Source organism: Cherax quadricarinatus, chromosome 72 (assembly GCF_038502225.1).
Source record: "Cherax quadricarinatus isolate ZL_2023a chromosome 72, ASM3850222v1, whole genome shotgun sequence".
NCBI lineage: Eukaryota > Metazoa > Arthropoda > Malacostraca > Decapoda > Parastacidae > Cherax > Cherax quadricarinatus.
Window position 1 is genome coordinate 18198007 of NC_091363.1, and position 16631 is coordinate 18214637.

Consider the following 16631-nt stretch of genomic DNA (forward strand, 5'->3'; position numbering starts at 1 on the left):
TCGTCCACAAAGGACTTTGTCCCTCACAGGACTGATGGGGATTCCTGGTGGACGAGGCATCTATGTGAGTGCTGTGAATTACATTTTGTCTTATTCATATTCAATACTACTTGTACTACTACAACTATTACTGTAACTACAACTACTACTACTCCCTCTTTCACTACCATTAATAATAATAATAATAATAATAATAATAATAATAATAATAATAATAATAATAATAATAATAATAATAATAATAATAATCATAATAATAATAATAATATTAAAGTATTAAGAGATATACGCAGTATAATGCTTGACATGTGTAATCATTGGGAACATATAATGTCACGAGGGAAATAATAGCTGGCATCTGGCATCATAGGGTTGGTGGGTTGGTCCTCCCGTCCTGAACACAGTGAGGCAGCAGCATCAGTTGCCTCACAGACTATGGAGAAGAGAGTTGTCGCTCTTCCTCTCAGCTGGGAAACTCTATGGCACTTGCCTTCGCTGTAATAGTGTTGAAATCAAGATAGGGATGGATAATTGGTGCTTATCCCGTTTAGCATGTCTTTTCCTTAAATTTCGTGAATGCTATTGATATATATCATGATTGGAATCAAGAAATACAGAATTTATAGTACTTAAGAAATTCTGACAGAATTTGAGCTGCCCATTGGAGGTGTGATGCTAACCAGAGCTCCTAGTACCTGGATAATTCAAATCCAGCGACAACTTTAAATATCCACTAACCATTGAAAGGTAGGTAATAATTTATTCAAGAGGACATTGATGGTGTACAGGTGCTGAGATGAAATATTTTAGGGAATATTTATCAATGGCTCAGAAAAGTACATTATAATGTTCGAAATCCATTGCAGTGCAAGATTACACATCATTATACACAGTGCGAAAATAAATGAAAACTTCACTGAACTCATAAACTGTAATGCACAGTGAAACTACAAGTAAATAATATTTTTTTCAGAATATTTTAAAATTAGAATTCTTCGAGAGGTAAAGGGTGCCTTGATGCTGGTGAAGGGATCTTCTTCCAAGGAATTACAGCTACCCTCCCTTCACTGGATCATTCGTTATTACCTCCAGTTACCCATGATGCTCAATGAGTTCAGTGGTTCTCCATTAATGTAATAATAATTATGTATATGTAAATTGTTTCAGTTTTCCCTGAGAATCACCAAGGAATGGAATCTCTGAATCACAATTCCTTCACTGGCATTGAGATATTTCTCCCTGATGGGGTAATTAATATGAATTGACTCAGAATTGAAGCTTGAACCGTGGTCATTGTTGTTATAAACAGAAGTACATGCATCACATACCTTGATGTCCTAGTCCTTATATTTCTGAAGGATTTTGTAATTCATTTTGGTATATAGAAATACCCTGCAAGGATGGGGGGAAGGGCATCTTGATATGGTATGGTTTGTTTGCAATCGTGTCATTACGATTTCTTGAGTCGAGTTATCTTGATACTGTTGAGAGGCACTTCATCATGTGAATAACGTCTTCCCTTCACTTGTTTGCTTCTAAAATATGCAGCATTTTTCTGTTACACTATTTCAGACATCACAGCGCGAGAACGTTCTTCAAATAAGAACTTGCTTCTTGCAAAATACTTAACATTATTGAAAACAACTTGGGACATAAGGCTTTTTCCCCGTAGTTTTGAAGACAATAATGAAAACATTAAATCCATTCATACAAACTGAAAAAAAACAAACAAATAGGGAAATATTCAAACACGACATAAACAAACACTCAACAGACGATTCAAACAAGCGGCCAACAGTGACAACAAACATCACTGAAACACGACGAGGGTGACGAGATACAGTAACTCGTGTAGTCGTGGGGAGGAGAAGAAACCTCTTAGTAACATGCACGTATCCTGAAGACGATCCCTTGTATCTACTGTTTTTATTACACCCTATATCTATCAATGTCGGTGATGTAAAGCCAAATGGTTGACATCAAATCTCAAATAACTTTGGAAAACCTGGTCTAAATTAAAATTTACGACGTGGGTGAACTATAACTGCCATATTTGTAATGAGAAACTAATTACAATCTTGGCAGCAGACTTGTCAATATGTAGGAGAGGTGGAAATATAAACACATATGCAGTATAATGTGATCCTTTATTGACAACGGGTAGAAGGTATGTGAGTATTTATAGGATGAAGTCAGGTTGAGAATGCGGAATGTGACGGTCTACCGAGTAGGGTTTCGAGTCTAATACCTTGGGTAGCTTGGAAGAAAGATTGGATAAGTATATGAGTAGATCTTCTGCAGTGTTCTTCCATTCTTATGTTCTTATGTGGGATAGCGATGAAGAAGCCGTTGTTTTGATTGAAGTTGTTGGATATGGAGATAAGTGATGATTCCAAGATTCTTCGGTGTTGAGTCTTGTTTTCTCTTTATTCCAATCTTTCTTCCAGGTTACCCAAGGTATTAGACTTTACAACCCTACTCGGTAGACCGTCACTTGCAGCATTTTCCAGCTGACCCAGCATTCTCAACCTGACTTCATCCTATAGATACTCACGTACCTTCTTCCCAGGTAGATCTGTTTGTGACTTGATAAAGCCCACTGTGTGAGCGAAAGGTTGTCAATAAAGGATCACATTATACTGCACATGTGTTTATATTTCCATTGTGTCGGTATTTTATACCATTTATTTCCATGTACGAGAGGTCCCGATCCACATGGATACCGATATTTCAACTTCCAGTTAAATTCCTCTTCATTGGATACATAAATATGAGGAAAAAGGATACTATCTAGAGACAAATAGCAAGGTACATTTGCAAAACAACTGGAATGTTGGAGGAAATAACGGGGGGGAGGGGGGTTAGGGTTATTATAAGCTGATGTACAATATAGGAACGTATCTTAGAGGGGAGATATCAAGTTGTTTTTATTATTGACTTGCACAACAAAATTAATCTTGAAATTTGGTGCTGGAATGTGGTATCTAATCCTAATTTCAGTATATCTGGTTTATGTAATTTGGAAAGATTAAAGTTAAGTATACCGTAGAAGAAAGGGACTCTGACTAGTGTGTAACGATGGCTTCTTAATTATTGATGTTATAATCGGATGTCTTTACCGGTATGTACAATGACAAGTGGGAAATGTTTCGACCTGCTTTCTTTGGAATTGTGATTTTAGCGCTTAGTTTTGATTGTAATAATAATAGGGAACTATAATGATAGGTCATCTACAACGAAAATACACGAGTATTGCGTGACAATGCTAGGATAGATTGTCTGGATTGAAGTTATATAGTATCATTTGCGAATACTCGCACGTTAATCCTTGTTATTGGGATAAAACTCAGTGTAAATACATTGAGAGCTGTATATTTAACTTTGTGCATTCGACCATAAGAAAACGTGAAAAGTAGAAAAAATTGTTATATTTTGGTTATGTTGTGTCTTCTTGTATGGTAAATATGGTTAATATTCTGCAGATATGGAAAGAAATGACTGCAAATGGCAGGCTTTTAAGAAAATATTATTATTATTATTGCTTTTGTATAATTAATTTCATTATATTAATATATGAAGCCTAAAATGATGGATAAACTCAAATTAGATCCGATTAGAAATGGTGGTTGGATGGGACCACATGGAACAACTGAATGATATAAAAAACGCAATCAGAAAGAGTAAGAAAAACACTTTAATTTCTGCGGTAGATGTTGAGTTAGGTAATTATATTATTTACGAGTGCAGAGGATACGAGAAATAATTCTGTCAAAATATAACAAAGTGCTCCTCGTGGACGATCATGGTTAATGGTTCACGTCATTGGCTCTGACAAATTTACTCAGCTGTTTGAATAATATCAGACGTCATTAGATATTGTTAAGAAATTAACAACATATCCTGTTCGGGTCATAGTGTACCTTATTAGCTGAGAGATAATTAGGTTTAATCCAGGAAAGGAGAGGATAATGTCAGTTATTTAGATCAAGAGTTCTTCATTACCATCAAAGCCCTCCCCTCCCTTACCTAGGATTCTTCGAAATATAGACAATCATTATCAGTGATATCATCAGTAACTTTTTACTTTCTTTGTATATATAGCTATATTTTGAAACTCATTGTAGTACTAAAAGGGGTTCCTTGTTGCTACTGAAGAGCTTTTAATCTATGGAAACGTAGCTTCTTATTCTTATTTTAATCAAACCTAATTATCCTCCATCCTAGAAGCACAACAATGTTATCACAGCTGCAAGGAAAATGATAGGTTGCATAACTAAAACTTTCAAAACAAGAGATGCCAAGTCATTGATGACACTCTTCAGGTCACTCGCTTTAACTAGGTTGGAATATTGCTTTATAATAACGGCCCCTTTCAGGGCAGGCAAAATTACAGAGCTGGAAAATGTACAGACCCTTCACAGCTCGTATAAACTCAGTCAAATACCTGAGTTACTGTGAGCGCTTGAAGACTCAAATTGTGAACTGAATAGAAGGGACTCACAGGTAAGGGCCCACTATGGGTGAGGGGGAAGTAGGGACAGACGAAGAATAGCCGGTAAGAGGAATGTCTTGAGTCATAGAAAAAGAGCCAGGGCCAAATTCAGCAGCAAGGCATTGTTGAGCTGATGTCGACAAACGAAGAGAAGGAAGGCATGGAGAAAACGACTCGCTGAAGTGCTGAATCTTGAAACTTTAAAAATCTGATTGGTGTGCGGTAGGAAACAGGCAGGCATGAGGATCACTGGAGAGGGCAACAGCTACTTGGTCAATTGATGATTGGTCCTTGATGGTTTGAGAGATGCAGGAGCTTGATGCTGAATGGTCGATGGGTTACTGCAGATTCTCAGTCAGGAGCTATTTCTGATTTTCTTAAATCTTGCTTTGGAGATGAGTACAAGCTTAACGTTGTTTTTGAAGTCAATTTTTACAGATTCAGTGGACTCAATTAGTTCTTCAGTTGACCAGAGATTTTCAGGGATGCAAGTAAACTTAACAGTTTCTTTTTTAGGCGGTGGAACAGTTCATCGTAAAGCATTGCAGCATTGTATTGGTCAGTGTTGAAGAAGACTATCGTTCCAGCCTCTTCCGTTAGGGTAGACTGGAAATTCGGCATCTTCCACTATTTCTTCTACCTCTTCTTCAGGTGGATTAGTTGCTTGGGGTGAAGATAGTTATGCTTTTGTTCTCTTGGCTAGAACCAACGTGATTATCACGTGATTATTCAAACCGGGCTTAGACAATCACGTGAAAAATACGTGATTATCTAAACTCGGAAGATTCTGAAGGGATTGGTTTCATACCTACATACCGAAATAACTTCACATGAACACAAGAGGCTTGTTAGACTGTGCAAAGTAGCACCGGTGAAGAGCAAGGGAGAGATGAGTACACTGAAAGAAAACTTACTAAGTATAAAGACTAGACCACGATTCTTCAACACTCTTCCTTCACGCATGATGGGGATCACCAACAATCCCCTGGCTGTCTTAAACTCGACAAATTCTTTGAATTAGTTCCTGATTTAAAGAATTTGTGGAGCAAACGTTGGGCTGCAGCAATCGGGCACCTACAGCCGGATCATTCAGATCAGCTACCACGAGGCTTGGTATATGACTTGGCTTCGAAGGCGATGTCCTTCGGAAAAGACTAGAGGTAACTACAGTTAACAGACACTCAGATAATATAATAATATATAATAATAATAATATAATAATAATAATAATAATAATAGTAATAATAATAATAATAATAATAATAATAAAAATATCTTTATTTCTACAAATACATGTACAAAATATGCTGGCCTAGCTGACATCAGTGACATACTACTATATAGAAAGCCTGACTCAAGAAATCGTTTTTACAGACGAAAAACTTGCATTTGTGGTCACAGAGGTGCCTGTGCTAACTTTCCTATGGTGTAGAAATATACCTAGTTGGATGAATCTTATTGTGGCTAGCTGGTCTAGTGGCTAACGCGACGGGCTGGAGTTTTGAGACTCTATGACCGCGGGTTCAATCCCGGCCGGGGGTATGGTTTATATAGAAAGCCACTTGTCATGCAGAACATTTCGGTCAAATTAGGTCAATTTTGCCCGGGGATGCGACCCACACCTGTCGACTAACACCCAAGTACCCATTTTATACTAATGGGTGAGCATAAACAACCGGTGTAAGGAAAAGGCTGTGTAGAAGCCTTGATGTAACTTCTGCTTTCAACTCACTTTTTCAGTGCTCGCCTTCAGGTTATGTAACATTTTTGTAGTGTGAAAGTTTTTTCAGTAGTTCATTATATTTCATCTACTCAAAATACCGCAAAATACCGAAGTTGTGATCGAAAAATACAGTAATCTAATATAAAAAAAAGGGTCAAGTAATTTCTGACCTTTTAAATTACTGAATGGAACTATGAAAACAAAATGCTTAATAACTGAAAAATTAGCAGATTAATCAATTATCAATGAAAATATAGTAAAAATTAAGCAAGTTATATCTATAAAATATATATATCTCCTGTATTATTCCCATAAATGTCTGTTGCCTTCGTCATGCACATTTCATTGCACTTGCAATTTACGAATCTGAGCTTGCATTATCAGCAAGTCCAGGAAAATACTCCTTCATAGCAATTGCAAGATTATATACATTTCGCAGCGAAGGACCCGAAATTTAGTTCTGTGGCTGCAACCTGGTTTTCAAAATTCGAGAAAAAGGATGGATAATATAACAAATATTTAATATAACTTCTACATTCTACATTATTTTAATATTTTTTAAAAAATTTGCTATGCATTTCAAGTAAGGTTACACTCCCTGCAATTTTACAATTACTCGCTGTAGAGAATGTTTTATCTTCAATACTCTTATTATTTATTACCCAGAATGTAAGATTGCCATCTCTTAACTACTTATGTTAAAATTATGTTTGTGTATTATTTTTACATTTTGTGTCTTTTTAATACAATCACAGTTATTCTCTATAAAATGTATTTTTTTGTTAATAATTTTGGGTGTCTGGAACGGATTAATTGGATTTACATTATTTCTTAAGGGAAATATTGCTTCGGTTTTCGTCAAATTCGGTTTTCGTCAGACTTTCTGGAATGAATTAAAGACGAAAACCGAGGTTCCACTGTATCTTTATCTGAATCCTTAACCCTTAAACTGTCCAAACAAATTTACGTTCACATACGTAGTGCTCCAAAAGTAGATCTACATTTTTTTACATATTTTCAAATATAACCCCAAAAAAAGTACAAAGTTTTATTTACACGTTTTCAAATGTAAAAAAAAAAAAAGATCTACTTTTTTACATACTTTCAAATGCTGAAAAAACGTAGATCTACGTTTGGACAGTTTAAGGGTTAAAGGTTTATTTACCCAAATTTTGTAAATAAATTCACTATCAGAATGGTTAAATTCAGTAACAAAGGGTAATCAATTTTTTCTAAAGAATACTCTGACAGAAGTACATCTTGTGAGATATATACACATGCACAAGAGATATGTTCTTAGAAACATCCACAAAACAGGACACTTGGCTGTGTGCAGAGAAGTGTACAAATTAATGACTGGATAAGATGCACAAATGATTACCAGTGTTGCTACTTGTCGTAAATGAGATTTATGTGTTGACAATACCATTTTTCCTATAGTTCAGACAGATTTTGAAGAAGCTTACACAAAAATATACAAAATATTTAATGTTTTAATCGATACTCAAATTTTAATCGATGCTTGCTGTAACAGAGGAATCTAACTGGGATGAATTCTTTCTTAGCCCTACATGCTCGTTATTACCATTTCGTTCGCTGGAACTACTTCTTCCTTTGAGAGAGGTTTAGTTATATAGTTTCTTAATATTTCGTCAGCTGGTGCAAAATTTTATAGAATAGCATCCGCTGACCTAACATTGAATTGGTTTCTCAGTTTAATGTTTAATTCATTAAAAAAAAGAGAGTAAAAGCAAGACAGTGATAAAGACGAACGTTCTAGAGAAATTTTCTGATCACTAACTTCAATTCAGAGTAATGTTAATTTGTTTAATGTAAATGATTCTCGCCACTTTTCCACACTAAAAGCATTTCACTTTTCTCTACTTCATCTATATTTTTAAATGTATAATGATATTATTAGGTAGGTATGCCTTTAAGGGGTTGCCAGATGTTTAATTTATTTTTCTTCCAATACCATAACTAGAGAATGAATATTCTGATCGGCTTCAAATTTTCACCATTTGTGTTGTTTCCTAAACTCAAGGTGCATGTTGTTGTTGGGTTACATAAATCTCAGTTTGCTGATTTAATTGAATAGTGATATTCATTTATATTTAATAACTAAAAAATGCTTCTTCTGGTCGACTTCAAATAATGAAGATATATACAGTAATTAGATGCATTCAATAAGTAGACGCATTCAGTAAGTAGATGCATTCAATAAGTAGACGCATTCAACAAGTAGATGCATTCAATAAGTAGACGCATTCAGTAAGTAGATGCATTCAATAAAAGATGCATTCACTAAGAAGATGCATTCGGTAAGAAGAGTGTTACTCCATTGGTTTAGTCTACAAGAGTCTAAATTTGAAATTTTATTAAAATTGTTAAAAAGAATGGAATCGTTGCATTCAGATCAATTACTGGAGAATCCTTTTTCTGATTTGCCTCAAGCTTTCACTGTTGGTGAGCTTGGCATTCACTCTGAGCTGTGAAAATTTCAGTTTGCTAGTTTTATTAAATAAATCGTTTCTTATTGAAAAAAATAGAGGATGCTTTTTCTGATAGGTTTCAAATCCTAAGCGTTTAATTGAAAATATTTTTGTATTGATTTTGGTCGGTGTAGATGCGAATTTCCCAGTTTTCAAAAAGCCAGTTTTAACAAATTTCATGTTCTCTAAATGTTTTTAATATGGGACTGTATAGAATTTGAAATATAAATGAGTAAAAATAAATGAAAAGATCAATTTGCGTTTCTGTGGCATTTTTAAATTTAATGATGAGACCCTTATCAACTGCCCGAATATTCTCCACATTTTTTTTCTTTTCGCTCTCAGAAAAGTTCGCTTATTACACGAGAGCGTCATATTCGATTGGTATAAAATTTTCAAAACTGGTGGACCGTACCTATGGTAGGATTCATATAACGTGTTGTATATATGGATGCCCTATTGTTGACGTTACAAAGGTCATCCCCAGATCTCTGAGTTATGAAGAAAGCTTCTGACCAGCGTTCAGATTCCATCACTTGTATATCCTACACAGGAGAAGTTGAAATATTTTATGAAATATATTGGTGCTATTTTGCTGACTTTTATTTCGAAATGGTACTATTTTACATTATTTCATTATTTTGCCTTGATGCTGATGAGGGACTCGTGGTCATGGGTTATTCTCCTCTTCCTTGGATCAAATCTGCTGTCTCCCATTACACAGAAACTGTTTGACCACTACGGGATTAGCGCTTTTCCTTGAAGAAAAAGCGTTGTGAAGGGCACCAGTCTCTTAATTTCTGATACAAGGTATGAAATGGAGGAATCGTATTTTTCAGTAGAGGCTGTGTTAGGTGCAAATTTTGTTGAATTCTGTACAATAGCTGGAGAATGACTTTTGGTCAGCTTTAAACTCTTAGTGCTTATCTGTTTCACCCCCCCCCCTAAAAATATCTTCAACATGACTAGGTGCTACCAGGGCTGGGGGCCTGGCCGGGGCAATGTACGTCGGCGCTCACTGCAGAGCCGCCCAGCATCTGCCTTGGCCATTCCCCGGTCCCTTGTGGCCTGTAGATAAGGCCGGGTGCTGCCAGGACCGGGGGCCCGGCTGGGGTGAGGTCGCATCCAATTAGCTTCAACTCTTCAATGCTGATTAACTGATAATGTAACTTCTGAGTGACTTCAAGCTAAATATGCTTGTGGAACTTGGGATATTGATCTCGTTGAGATTTACGTTCAAAGCTGGTTTTTCTTAGTGAAAGGTATAAATTAGATTTGAGCTGTGTATATACAAATTTTACTATTTTTATTAAAAATATTTTAATGTTAGTTTCCAAATTATGGCTTGTGAATGTAAAGCCAGCATTACATAGCGTGCATTTACGGACAGGGTACTAGAGTTATGGAATATAGACGCTCCCTTTCTTTGATTGCATGGTGACCGAAACACATCTAGTTTAATGATATTTTTGAAGTGTTTCTTGTATGCTTAGGAGTAACAACTTTTGGTTATTGCTTCTTGAGTTTCCTTGTTATTTGGAAAACGAGTATTCGCTTCATTTATTAAATCAATAGCAATCGAGTTGATGTCCTCTTTCACATATGATGTATGAGACACTTGTGCAACATCTGAGAATCTTTATCAGGACTCACGAAATCGTAATGACACGATTGCAAACAAACCATACCACAGGCGGGATTTGAACCCGCGGTCAGAGAGTCTCAAAACTTCAGACCGTCGCGTTAGCCGCTGGACCAGCTAGCCCCAATAAGATTCGTCCAACTAGGTATATTTATACACCATAGGAAGGTTAGCATAGGCACCACTGTGACCACAAATGCAAGTTTTTACAGACGAATCTCCAGCTAGCGTGGCCGTGACGAACTCTAGCTCAAGTCCCCTCACTGCCGTCAACATGGCTCACGAAATCGTAATGACACGATTGCAAACAAACCATACCACGGGCGGGATTTGAACCCGCGGTCACAGTGGTGCCTATGCTAACCTTCCTATGGTGTAGAAATATACCTAGTTGGACGAATCTTATTGTGGCTAGCTGGTCCAGTGGCTAACGCGACGGTCTGGAGTTTTGAGACTCTCTGACCGCGGGTTCAAATCCCGCCCCTGGTATGGTTTGTTTGCAATCGTGTTACAAAATCTGCAACGTGCATTGGTATGGTTCCTAGTACAATAGGTTGTTGGTTGTATGCGTTATGTTAACAGTTTTTCAAGAGCTCGAGATCATGAATTATGGCTGTTTCTGAAAGGATTCCTTATTTTTCTAAAACCTCTAGAGGAAGGACAATTTTCATCACAAAGGCTTCTGGAATTTTGGAAAGGTTTTCGGGTCTTGATAGAAAAAGACTGTATTAAAAGGGGTCTCTCTCTCTCTCTCTCTCTCTCTCTCTCTCTCTCTCTCTCTCTCTCTCTCTCTCTCTCTCTCTCTCTCTCTCTCTCTCTCTCTCTCTCTCTCTCTCTCTCTCTCTCTCTCTCTCTCTCTCTCTCTCTCTCTCTCTCTCTCTCTCTCTCTCTCTTTCAAAAAGTTTATTGTTATATTAAGAGTTGTAACAAAGGCTTGAAGTATTCGCTCTCTTTCTCTCTCTCTCTTTCAAAAAGTTTATTGTTATATTAAGAGTTGTAACAAAGGCTTGAAGTATTCGCTCTCTCTCTCTCTCTTTCAAAAAGTTTATTGTTATATTAAGAGTTGTAACAAAGGCTTGAAGTATTCGAATTTGACAGATTTTGAAATTTAGTTTCTTAATGACTTATTTCATGTTTAGTAGTACATTGGCACCACTGAACGCGAGAAGCGTGAAGCATCGTCTTTATTGTAGCCAGGAGGAAATCAGAGGCACTCGAAATTACATAATTACGTTTCTGTTAGAAATGTTACTGTTTTTCTAATCTCAGCTTAGATAGCTTCTGAGAGCTTTAGAGAAGTGCCGATAATACAACAGCCAATGACATATAATGATTTATTTTTAATTTTGAGTTACAAGCATCTCATTTTAACCTAACCTATCTCCTGTATGCCGCCATCTCCACCCCCAGGATGCAATGAACAAAAGTCGAACACCTTCCGTGTAACTTTTTACAGTTTTACAAACAGTAGATGGTGTAAGAAGACCTAAGGAATTAGACACAAGTGCAGTATCTGGGTATTTTTACAAATAAAGTTACCCGTTAGGAAAATTGTCCATACCTGGAGTTTACCTGGAGAGAGTTCCGGGGGTCAACGCCCCCGCGGCCCGGTCTGTGACCAGGCCTCTTGGGAATCAAATTCGTGTCTCTGGCTGTGGGTCTAGAGATATTCCCTAAGTTATTTTTAAATTGCTCTCTGAGCTGCTGATCAACAGGATTTACGCCAATAGAGATTAGGTTGAGATTTTAATTTATTTCTGTAGCTTCCCTTCGAGGCATCAAACCTTTGGGCATCTGTAGTGAGCCTGTTGCTATCTTACTAAGATTTCATAAGAGAAAATTTTAGATTGGACTTAATTTTAAGTGAGTTCTTGCTAAGTTACCAGTTTTACATATTCGGCACATGTCGTGGCGAGTAAAACTTGCGATTTTAGCTATTTAGCAAAGCTCTTCTTGCCGAATAAGGCAAGCGAAAACTTGTGTATGCAATAATTTCGGAAAAAATCATTCTGAACCTAACGAAAAAAATACATTTTATTGCGTTTGTTTATTATTAAATTATTGTAAACTTATCTAAAATTATTTTGTTGGATTAGGCTAAATTAAATTGCGCTTGTTATAATACGGTTAGGGAAGTTTTCTAAGGTTCTTTTGGTACAAAATTCTAAATTTTTACATTAACATATATGAAAAAAATATATATCTTTAAACGTATAAGAGAAAATTTTAGAAAGGGCTTAATTTTAAATGAGTTATTGCTAATTGAACAATTTTGTATATTCGGCACGATATATATATATATATATATATATATATATATATATATATATATATATATATATATATATATATATATATATATATATATATATATATATATATATATATATATATATATATATATATGTAACATCAATAAAAGGATTAAACATGATACACACTGTCAAACCTCTGAACAAGTTAAGTTTATATTAGAATGCATCATACATTACAAATATTTTCTATATTTTAAGATCTGTTTACTTAGATTTGGATAAATTACTAAATATTTAGTCTGGGTAGGTTACGTCAGCCTGTATGCCAAATATAGGCATAATAAAAAACACCATTATCCATCGCCATGGTGTCGTCACACAACGAATCACTTGTTGTCTAAAAATAGTTTATCTTAGCAGAGCTACACAATAAGACTCGTCTTGTTTCGACAAATTAATTCCAGCTTGGAACAATCCAGGTCTCTTGTTTACGTTTAACAAAGAATTCAGGGAACTGCCTCGCTATTGCTATAGTGATGTCGTGATGCTCGTGTCTTGATTTAGGTGATTATAACTAATTAGAGTTGTTCTATATCATTATTATATTCATGCGGAATCGCTAAACCTTCTGATGTCATACAGTTCCTTGGGGTGTGAAAGGCAATAAAGTTTAATCCAGGTAACGGAAAAGTATCCCCAGTCCCTTGGACAAAGAGCCCTTCACCAGCATGAAGGCGTCCCTCTGAAAGGAACATTCAGTATAGTAATCGGCAAAATTGCGATTTTTTTTTTTTTTTGGGGGGGGGGGTAGATTCTTACGAAATTAATCCTAATTCTTCCAGTCATAAAAGTTCGAATATTGTTAGTGTTTCATTAAGTAACACTGGAAATAAACCTGCATTCAGTGTTACAGGTGTTACAGAGAGTGTGTTCTGTGATAACTCTGTTGAAACGTGACATTCGTTAATAACGCTAAGCACAGAGGATGACAGTTTGACATGACACAAACTTTTTCATTTTTTCGGTAAATTAGATGAAATCACCTCATGACACGTTTAACGCCCTCACCATAGGACGAGGACGCTGAAAGCTAAACAACCATTGGCTGTCAGCGATGGGTATTTGTTAAATCTACTGAGAACCCAAGCAGTAGTGAGTATTAGTTTAACAGGGGTCTAAAGTATGTCAGTTTATATATGGTGAAAAAATTGTATGACACGGATTTGTGGCATATAATTTTTGGCATAAGATAATATATATCTAGAGAGTCTGGAAAACCGATTGACCGATTAACCGTCCCACATGGGACTTACAGTGCACTCTTGCACTCTTAAATGTGTGAGGATGTTAAACGTCAGAGGGTCATCCAGACTCTTATCCTCTGTCATTCAGTTGCTGTTAAGACAGCAACTGAATGAATGATAAAGAAAGAGTTCCCATTTATTGGGACAGTCGGACTCTTAAATGAGCAGATACAAATATATACACACTAACTCATCGAAGATTATTATTATTATAATCAAGGGGGAAGCGCTAACCCGGAGGATTATACAGCGCCTGGGGGGAGGGGGGGGGATGTGGAAGGCATTCAGGCTTAATTCGGGAAACTGGAGCACAGATCCAATTCCCTAAATCAAAGAGCCCCTCACCAACATCAAGGAACCTTCCTTGAGGGGAACTCATCGAAGAACAATTTAAAATAAACACACAGGAGCTTACAAATATAAAGAAGAAAATAAATACTGTATTCCTTCATTAAAAAAATAAAATGACTGCAAGATCAGGTGCTGTGACTGTGGACAGAAGGGGATTTATTAACTGGAAATTAAGTACTTTTTTTTGCACATGTTGTCAGGAGAAATGGAAAAACGTTTCTTGATACAAACTCAGTCGTGCTTTGTTCATTTCACCGACCACTTCCGCTGGAAGACCAGCGACCTCCCAGAAATAATAGCGTCATAAAAACGCTACGCACTTGAGTCCTTAGATTCAAAACAAGTGAGAAGGAACTGTGCAGCGAGTTCAGCTGAAGATTATATTTTAAGTAAACAAATGAACAGGTGGCAGTGCAAGATGTTGTCTGTTGTTTGTTTGTTGATGATTTCAGCAATTATTTTTATTGTGGAAGAGTTTCAAACGAATCCGAAGCTGTCTATAAAACCATCTGGTCGGGAGCTGTACAGAGTAGTAGTTACCAGGTATCAGAGAGTAGTAGTTACCAGGTATCAGAGAGTAGTAGTTACCAAGTATCAGAGAGTAGTAGTTACCAAGTATCAGAGAGTAGTAGTTACCAGGTATCAGAGAGTAGTAGTTACCAGGCATCTACTATTACTACTACTATTACTGTTACACACACACACATAAGCACACACACTTTACCGGAAGAGAGCTAAGTTTTTTCAGGGAAGAGTCGGGACCGGGACCAGTACTATTTCTTGTGTATATAAACATAAAAGGAAAAACTGAGTCATTGGGATCCATGTTTGCAAAAAAAAAAAAAAAAATTAGTGAAAAAAAAGAGAAACAGATTAGGGAAGACCGCCAACAAATCTAAAAAAAAGCTGCAGGATTTGTTTGACCAAAGGCTATTAGAAATTAACCTCATCAAAAGTAAAATTATAAAACTATGGGAAGGGCAAAGACAACCGGAAATAAAATACAGGCTCGGGGAACAAATGCAGCAAACTTTTCCTAGATAGAAGGACCTCGAGAGGAGTATAACTGTTAGTACATTACCTGAGCCACACATCAAACCTGAGGATACCTTTCAGGAAACTCCTCAACACGGAGGGATACTTGACGCTCTATACGGCGTTTTCATGTAGATGATAGAGTATCCGACTCAGTATGGAACCCACTTCTGATGAAGCATGTTAATAAATAGGAAAATTTTTAAAAATGTTTGCAGCGAGACTAGTTGAAGAGGTGAGGGACATGAATAAATAGGAAAATTTTTAAAAATGTTTGCAGGGAGACTAGTTGAAGAGGTGAGGGACATGAGCTATGAGAAGAAGCTAAAGGAGCTGTATCTAATGACATTAGAGGACAGAAATACAGAAAGTGAGTTATTTACAACATACTAAAGTGATAAAAGCTGACATGGTGGACAGGGCAAGTGTGTTCGAAAGGGAAGAACAGGATACACGCGGGCACAGCAGGAAGGTAAAAGTATATATGAGTCAAAGGGATTCTGGATTACTGCTTCAGCCTAATTAGAGTGTTTAGGAAGTGGAACGAGCTAGATAGAAAAGTGGTAGAGGCAGGACCCAAACATTGTTGTATGAAAATATATGAAAGGTTTAACCCAACAAGGAGAGGAGACACTTAGTAGTGGCACGAGGAGAGGTGGAGCCAGGAGCTGAGACTAGACCTCTGCACAACAAATAGCAAATTACACACACACGACAACCAGTAAAGAGGTGGGGCCAGGAGCTATGACTCGGCCCCTGCAATCGTAATTAGGCGAGTACAGTTAGGTGAGTACACATGAACACACACACATACACATACACAAGCACACACATGCACGCAGGCAGGAATAACAGGAAAGGCACTGCAATGGATCAAAGAATACCTGAGAGGAAGGAAACAACGAGCGATGATACGTGAAGAGGTACCAGAGTGGGCGCCTGTGACTAGCATGGTTCCATATGGGTGGAACCATGCTAGTCACAGAGATAGATTCAGACGTGTCCCTGTTCGCAGACATGACAAATCAAGTGGATGAGGATCATGCAGGCTACAAAGGGATCTTCACAGACTGGAAGCCTGCTCCAACAACTGGCTCCTGGAGTTTAACCCCACAAAGTGGAAAGTGATGAAGATTGAGGAAGGTCAAGGTAAACCGCAGAATACAGGCTACAGAGCCAAAGACTGAAAACCTCACTCAAGGAAAAAGATCCTGGGGTGAGTATAATACCGAGCCCATCTCCTGAGGTGCACATCAGCGAAATAACTGCTGCAGCATGTAGGCCCCAGGCAAACCAAAGAATAGCATTTCTACACCTGAGTAAGGAATCGTTCAGGA

At 37.0% G+C, this 16631-nt stretch overlaps 1 protein-coding gene across 2 annotated transcripts in view; it reads left to right on the forward strand.

Annotated features, from left to right (window-relative positions):
- The first annotated feature begins 433 nt into the window (after positions 1-433).
- Positions 434-16631, forward strand: part of LOC128706004 (leucine-rich repeat neuronal protein 1-like) — a 168583-nt gene continuing 152385 nt past the window's right edge. For both annotated transcript variants that reach the window (XM_070100465.1, XM_070100466.1), the window contains exon 1: positions 434-747. The gene's annotated coding sequence lies outside the window, so the exon portion shown is untranslated. The remainder of the gene's footprint in view (positions 748-16631) is intronic.